Source organism: Rosa rugosa, chromosome 2 (assembly GCF_958449725.1).
Source record: "Rosa rugosa chromosome 2, drRosRugo1.1, whole genome shotgun sequence".
Taxonomy (NCBI): domain Eukaryota; kingdom Viridiplantae; phylum Streptophyta; class Magnoliopsida; order Rosales; family Rosaceae; genus Rosa; species Rosa rugosa.
The window spans coordinates 39,414,869-39,423,421 of NC_084821.1; the positions used below are offsets into that span (position 1 = coordinate 39,414,869).

Genomic DNA, 8,553 nt, shown 5'->3' on the forward strand with positions numbered 1-8,553 from the left:
TTAGATTTTTATGTCAATTCGGAGGTTTTACCCCAGTTTGGTAAGACCATATACAATTATATTCCTTTACTTGATTGTACTGAAAGAAACTGTAGCTATTGTCACTACCAGTGTCATTTCAAACTATAAGAGATCATTAGCTAAACGTGATCAGAGTTGAATCCGAGGAGAAGCTCTCAACACAAGGACAACTCATTCCTGTAGAAGGTTGTCAGTTTGTTGTGACCTGCAGGAATGAGTTCTTATGTCAGTACAAAGATGTTAGGTAAGTTTTTTCTGGGTCAGTGCAAGCTCCTAATTCCTGAGGCTTGGGGAGGTCTTCAACCTACCCTGTGTTTAGCCTGCTAGAAGACTTATTGTTTCTACTGAAGAATACGGAACGGGAAGTGTGTGTGGATCATGATGGGGAGAGAGAGAGAGAGAGATAACACCGCATGTATAGTGGTTCACCTTGCCCTTGAGGTAAGGCTACGTCCACTTAGATAGTTTATTATGAGTGAGGTCAAGTGACCTTTGTAGTGATACAAGTATAGGGATCATGGATCCATCCATCACCAAGAAGGGGAGGACTTCCCTTTATAGCTAAGGGAAGTCCCCATCTATTCTATATTTCCGATGTGGGATACAATGTACATATTGCTTCTCTTGAAGCCTCTTGGAGAGCATGGGAGGGTGGCCTCCCTATGAGGTACTGGCCGACTTCCACCATAGCGAGGTAGCTCGGGTGTCGGAGTACCGGATGCATGTTGTAGGCGGGACTAGCTATGCCGCGGGGCCCACCTAAGAGGTCGTTGCTTATGCTTGGCGGTATGTAGTATAAGTGATATCAACACTTATGTAACTGGTTGGAGGCCTCCCCGAGGTATTATTTGACATTTATATGCTTGTGATCGAAGAAAATCCGTAGGAGAAATTTGAGTTCAGGGGGAAAGTCGAGATGTTTGGAGGGGAAAGTTGGATTTGGATTCTCCTCACAACACTATTCCACTGTTGATGAATTCCGCCGAACCACCAGAAACCGTCGCTGTCGTACATCACAACATCAACACTGCTGGAGTGATCCCTAAACACATTTAGTCAAGAAACAGTACCACAATAGTATAAGCACCGTCAATATTGTTGGAGAGTGCCCCAATAATCAATTAGTGAAGAATGTTTCATGCCCGTTTAAAGTCATCACCATCAGTTTATGTTTTGGGACACAGACATTCGAATGGACCCAGATTTTTTTGGACATATTTATATGCTTTATACTTCTATCCTTTTCATGAACTGGAAGATCTTTAGCACATGGATTTGTTTTAGCCTAGCTTCCCCAACAAGCATGGCACATTCCCTTTCTCTGTGAGGAAGGTGAAGCAAATGGTGGGAAATGAATGGCATTGGTCTTTGTTAGTAACCATCCATCCTAATAGCGATTGATTTGATTATTTACATATTAAGTCACTTAAGTGTACTAAATGATCAACTGCTCAACTGCTCAAATATAATTGTAATTGTCGGATCTACCACCAACTACCTATGCAAGTATCAGCCATTTCTTTTCAAAATGTTTTACGTGCATGCATAGCAATGATCCTATACAAGTAAACCCTCAATTGGAATAGAACATCAATGATTAACTCACTAATAATCAGTTTATTTTTTTTTATTTTTTTTTTTTTATTATTTTAAATTATGACGGAGATGTGATTTAAGAACTAGTCTCACACGAGAAAATTATGATGTAGTTTCGTATTACGCGTTTGTGATAGGAATTAATCTAATTAATCAACTTAACTTAACTTTACTATTTGTTTTTTTTTTTTGGTCTGAAACTTTACTATTTGTTATCTAATGTATTCTTGCACAATTTTTGAGTAAATTACCATTGTAGACTAAGATCCTAACCTATAAGTTTTACTATTTTAGACAGGTACAGGATTTTGTACTCTTATATTTTTATGGTAATAAGAGGTAAGTGAAATTTCTTAAATTGTAATTGTTTCTTGTCGCATCCTTCATGAGTGGGACATTATATGTAATTTTGTTCAAATAAATAATATTGGTATGCTAACACGAGAACAAAAAATGTAGTAGAAACTATTTAAGAAAAAAAAAAAGGTAGGAAATTATCTATAGAGAAAGTTGATACTTTTTTTATCTTGATCAATTTTTATTTCTTGTATTTTACTATTTACCATATTCCTCAAATATTAAATAAAAATTGAAATTTTAACGTAGTTCGTAATTTTTCATAGAGTAGTGCTAGGGATCCCAAAACTTTGTACCAAAATTACTTACCAAATGACATGGCACATGCCATATCATCAGTTTCTTTGGAATTTCTGTTGATATGGATTTCCTTGTTGGATATAAAATAAATTTCATTTTTTTTAAGAATTAAGAAAACTTATATTAAATAAAAGTCACAATTAAACAAAATACCGAATTAATTTAGAAAGGGAATAGATGCAGTTGTTCTAGCAATCAGCCTCCTTGCAACCTTGATACCCAGATAAAAATATATAGGGTTATTATCACAAATGGTACCTGAACTTATCTTCTATTTTATCAATGGTACCTGAACTTCAATTTTGATCACAACCAGTACCCGAACTTTTCGATTTCATTTTAAATGGTACCTAAGGTCACCTTTGGTAACTATTCTGGCCAAAAAAGCCAAATCTAAAAAAAAAAAAAAAAAAAAAAAAGTTCAAGGCAAGTCTATTACCAAAAAATCATCACTATATATGATTGCAACCCTTGAAATCATCAAAAATCATCACTATGATTGCCTCCCATGCCGTTTTTAGTCGGAATAGTGACCGGAGGTGGCTCTAGGTACCATTTAAAATGAAATCGAAAAGTTCGGGTACTGGTTGTGTATCAAAATTGAAGTTCAGGTACCATCGATAAGATTGAGGTATAGTCCAGGTATCATTTGTGATAATAACCCAAATATATATTAGAAAAAAAAGCAATTCCCACTTGAAAGATTATAACTGGGTCTTTGATGTTTGAGTTTTGAATCGATCTCTGCGAGCTTTCTTAATGTCTTTCTTTATTTCTTTCTTACCTAAAGCTTTTGCAAGGTTGCTGAGGCCTTGAAACCATGGCTTATTCCGGTCGTCATTGGATAAGTAGAATTGAGCAGGGATGAGGTCAACTAGCTTGTCCGTAAATTGAAAATGTTGATGCATAATAGACTTTAAATAAAGAATAGGATAAGAATCAATGGTCTCCCTGTCCGTTTTATTCTTCATCCTTTTCCCCATTTGAGCAAGATGAAGCCAATGAATAATATTGGTTGCTCTTCACGAGAAGCAATGTAATTATATTTGTAATTGCTTTGATTTTTGTAAAACATTAGGGTTTTGATAATATACAAAATATTTTCTCAAAAACATTCTCTTTTTAAATTGAAAATAAATAAATCCATGTCATTGAAATTTATGGAATGATATTGATGAAGTGGTGTATGCCACATCATTTGGTACTCAATTTTGGTATAAATATTTGGTGTCTCAAGCATTTTCCTTGTTCATATTATACGCTAATAAAACACGTATTTACATTTTTAAAAAAATACTTTTGTACTTCGTATTTTTAAAAGAAACTCGTTATATTTCTCGTACTTTTGAAGCCAAAAGTATTATACACGTACTATACATGATTTATATGTTTTTTTTATTTTACACATATTATTGAACAAAATAAAAATTATTATTTTTAATTAAAAAATTAATTATTTAATTGATTAAAAATATTTTGCTGAATTTTTCAATAAACTATTTGATAAAATATCTGAATAATACACGTACATATTTTTCGTGTATTATACACTTCCCTTTTTTACTAACTATGAATTTTAAGGACTATTAGGCCTTTTCATACTCACTTTAGCCAACAAAGTGTTCCCGTATCTACATAAAGAAAAATTACCCAACATTATAATACTTTTAGGATTAACATAATTTTTAGTTTATATCAACTATAGGCCAATTGCAAGTCGCTACAGCGCCAAATGGATTTAATTTCCTCCCATGTTTCCGCAAAAGCAATGGATGGTTATTCTTGTTGGTCTCATCTTTCCATCTTTCTTTTCTTGCATTGTTTTTGCATGTTAGATGTGGGGTGCCCTATTTCATAGGTTTCAGTAGGAGAAATTTTTCAGTCTTCTTTGCATTTCGTTTTTTCTTTTACTTGTATGACCTAAACGAAAATACATTCCTAGGGCTCTTGAGGATAGCTTTATAAAGTTACTGGTTATCGTTCTGGGGGAGACGTCAGTGTTTAGGTCAAATGACATGTACAAAAAAGCTTTAGGATCTAAGTTCATAGTTTTTGATTGTCGGTTCCAGAATTTGTATTTTTGGATTAGTTGCATTAAAGAATAAGCAGGCCCGGACCTGAAATTTTCAGACCTGAGGTGAACTCTAGGCCATGTTTGTTTCCCGAAAAGTGGACATTGGAAAAGGAAACATTTTCCTTTCCTGCGTTTGGGACAGCCAAGGAAGGGAAACATTTTCCCAAAGGAAAGGAAAAAGTGAGGGAAATTGGTTCCCTCCCCCCTCCCTCAGGAAACACTTTCCCAAAGGAAAGGAAAGTGATTCATTTCCTTTCTGGTTACCAAACATGGCCTAGGAGTTGGGCCCTCAAATCGTAGTGTGTATTAAAAAAAAAAAAATCTGGAACTAAAGCTATAAACTCAAAATCTGATAATAAAGCAACAAACAACATGTAATATCCAAAAATATTTAGATTATAAGTAAATAATATATCCGAAGATGTATTATATCAGTTAGGCTTCTACTGTTGTTTTTTTTTTTTAATTTAATTAAATTTTTTATTTTGGGTACACTTTCAAGTATTAATTAATGGGAGTACCCCATTTTCTTTCTTTTACGTCTGAATGGGTGTAAACATTTTAACATTATATATTATATTATATATGTCAAGCATCATATATTATATATACATATCCTATCCAGAGAGAGGCCTCGCTCTGAAATTAAAGTATGAGGTTGGAGTTTAGGGTCACTTTTCGGTCTCATATCCACATCTCGACCGTTCAGTTTTTAGGTACTAATGTATAGATCATCTCTGCAAAATTTCAGCTAAATTGATGGTCGTTAAGGCATTGATAACTGCCTTACATGTGGTGACCCGAGAGGGGTGGGTCCCACAGCGCCGCGACTTCGAGCCAATGAGGAACCGACATGTCACGAATGACATCCCGATAACTCATCAACCCGAAATCGCAAGGCCTTTTGGGTTCAGACTGTTGGTTTACAAAACACTTTCTTGGACAAAAGTCACAAAACATTCTAGCAACCGAACAACATATTTTCGCAAGCGGGATTTAAAGTGAGCTAAAAGATTTGGGCTTACAATAGGAGCCCAATTTGGAAAATAACAAATCACGAAGTAAAAACAAGTATGAGAGACGGGCCCCAGGGTTACGGGTCTCTCGAAATTTTGTAAAGGAGCGAATAGAAAATAAATAACGAAGTTACTTCAAAATCTGATAAGGGACCAAAACCTTCCTTTTGATAAAACTAAAGAGAAATGCGCCAAGCCGTGCCATGTGCCTCCCCTGTACGCTTCCCGACCACATGCTCGAAACCTGCACACTATAGTAGGGGTGAGCTTTCGTCCTCGCATGCCCAATAGGGGCCGACCCAACCATGCTAGGTTTGAAAAATAATATACTTGAAAATATTTACTACATAATATTGTGCACGTTTATCGAAAAATGCTTTAAGAAGAGTGGCGACCACAAACATTTGTTTTCTTTCATAAAACATATGCAGTATGCTTCACACACTTGGAGCTCCAAGATACTTACCTGCCGGCTAAAATAAAACAAATCAGTGACCGACCTGGTTCGTCCTGAATTCGAGAACCAGCCAACTACTCTGTAGTACTTCCGACTACAAGTAGCGAAAGTGTCCATTTCCTGGCCCTGAGTCTCCTATGACTGGTTCACTGTCTATACTCACTTTTTCTCGACAAACATAGGAGCACGGCCCCCTCCGGAGGTTCACGGTTATCGACACCGTGGGATCCCTAGGAATCAACGCGTCTAGGTCCCATTCACTTTCAGGTCACAAGTACAAACATACAAGGGTACAGTATCTCAACATGCAAGTCTAGCCTCGGTTTTCGCAATTAGCAATTATCAGTTCTGAAAACACATGTATCACGAGGCATCGACTAATGAACAGCCAAAATCGTACTTGCAGGCAACATACTATCTTAGTGTAGCATTCCACATATACTGAAAAACCTCTAACAAGGAAGGGACAGCTCGTCCACAATTAGCTTCCTTTTCGACTTTCGATACTTCATCCGGTTCCAAAGGCACACGCACAAGCCCTTTATAATAAAATTAACCAATGAGTAACCTGACGTCATTATAACTCAACTAACCGAGCAACCAAAACATTTATTTAGTTTTCCTTAAAGTCCATCGGATTATCCTTCAACATAAAAATCTACTATCCATTCCCAAATAATCCAAATGATATTGCATTTGAACCATTTGGGATATGGTAATTATACTTAGCACTTTGATTTCATTTCTTTAACCTTTTTACTTTAGGAAAACAAATCACAATTTCCATTCCCGAACAATTCACTTAACGTAGTAAGCTCATTTGGGATATGGTGATCGTACTTCTTTCCTTATTATAATTCGGGTTAAATATTTGATGTCATTGTCTAGCATTCCTTTCTTTAAGTAACAATTATACTTACCATTCCCGAAGGGTTACAGTTTTGGGATATGGTAACCTTAAAACACTTCACTTGTAATTTACTTAATTGGTCGATATCAAATATCCCAATTTCACTTATTCACACAAAGGTCACCACTTTCGCTACCCATTCCCACTCGATATTGTTATTACCCAAATTCCTTACCTATTACCAACTCCTTTCAAAACTCAACAAATAAGCCATTCACCTACTCATCTTGCATAATAACAAGTCCAACATTGATAACAGATTCACTTTTTTTTTTTTAATTAACAAAGCCCAGATTCTATAAATATTCAATTAATTCATACTCGTCAAGCAACATATCAAATCTCATTCCATTCCGTAACAAACCACTAGAATCCTATAATACAATCACCACATATACAAGTCCATAGCGTGGCAGAGACCATCACCTTACCATTTCTTCTCTTTTCAAACAAAGGCGAATCCAACTTTTGCTGCTCCGGCTCGACTGCTCCTTGACCAACTATCACTCGAATTCCTAGCAAGCAGGTCGAGTTCAATAATCCAACCATAACCAATTCATATACAACACAGAGTTTGTGGTCCTTACCTCAATCCATTTTCAGTGGGGTGACCCAATATTTCCCCTTCTCCAAATCTTCGAACTCCCAAATTCCAAAGCTCAGGATTTCCAAAATCTCTCAAAGCAGAACAACAACTTAGTTAATTAATCCCAACGTCCAAACAACAATCAAACTCATAACTCAAAGGCCTGCATTCCTTACCCATTTTCAGTTCTGCCGAGACCATAATCTCCGCAAAGTGCTGCTTCTTGCAGTCTTTCTCAGTTCTTCATCCTCCCATCAAGAACACAAATCAAAGCCAAGACCAGAAGCTTCACTCTCCGGTCTGAATTCCATTATTTCCTCAAGCCCTGAAAACCCAAGGTTAGAAAATCGACTTCTCTCTGAATTGGAATTCAAGTAGCCAACGAACGGGGCTAGAGAACGTCTTACCAGGACAAGGGATTAAATCGGCGGTATACCTGGAGGAGCTATGGCGGTCTACACACCAGCGGCGGCGCGTGTAGCGCGTGCGGTGGCCCTGGTCGGAATCGGAGATCGGCGTCTCAGAAACAGGTGGGTAGTGAGGCGCTGATTACATGGCTGGAGACGATGCATGGCGGTGCTGGGCTCGGGTTTTGGTCGATATAGGAGCTAGTTCGAAGGGTGGAGGCTGTGTCAAAAGGTGGTGGCCGGAGATTGGGTTTCCGGCGTTTGCAGAGGGAAGAAGAGAGAGAAAGTGTGAGAGGTCGGGGAGAGAGACGCGGCCGAGAGAAGGGAGAGGGAGAGAAATGAGGCTAGGGTTTTTCTCAAGTTCCTATTTATACTTGTTTGTGAGAAAAGTCAAATTTTCCCTTGTGACGAGTTACGAAACTCTTCTAGTTAATTGCTTTCGGTTTTGGGCTCGTAACGTTTCTTTCATTCGTTATTCGTCTGAAACTTTCTAAGTTGTTTCTCGACTTCGTCCTAGGCCCAAAACAAAGGACTTTGGCCCAAACTTAAATTATGAGGCCCAAATTGTGATCTTGATACCAAAATAATTTCCAAAAATCAATTCCTTCACTTAATTCACCTTGCGAAAACCTTATTGGCGAAATATTACCTTCAAAAATTAAACAAAAATTTTCGGGGGCTCACATTAAAGCTAGTACGGTTCAGGTTGAACAGATTCAGTTCGTCCATTGGTTTAAGCGAGTTAGATACCTTAAAGATTATTAATTTGGCTGAAATTTTGCAGAGATGATATATACATTAGTACCTAAAAACTGAACGGTCGAGATGT

General features: G+C 37.1%; 1 long non-coding RNA gene across 2 annotated transcripts; it reads right to left on the reverse strand.

Annotated features, from left to right (window-relative positions):
* Positions 1-7,025: 7,025 nt before the first annotated feature.
* On the reverse strand, positions 7,026-8,075 carry LOC133732957 (uncharacterized). Of its 2 annotated transcripts, none has more exons than XR_009857425.1 (3): positions 7,754-8,075; positions 7,319-7,642; positions 7,026-7,246 (listed from the first exon to the last, which is right to left on the reverse strand). It is a non-coding gene; the product is annotated as an uncharacterized LOC133732957 (long non-coding RNA). The 2 variants fall into 2 exon arrangements; XR_009857424.1 differs by having other exon boundaries at positions 7,725-8,075.
* Positions 8,076-8,553: the final 478 nt, after the last annotated feature.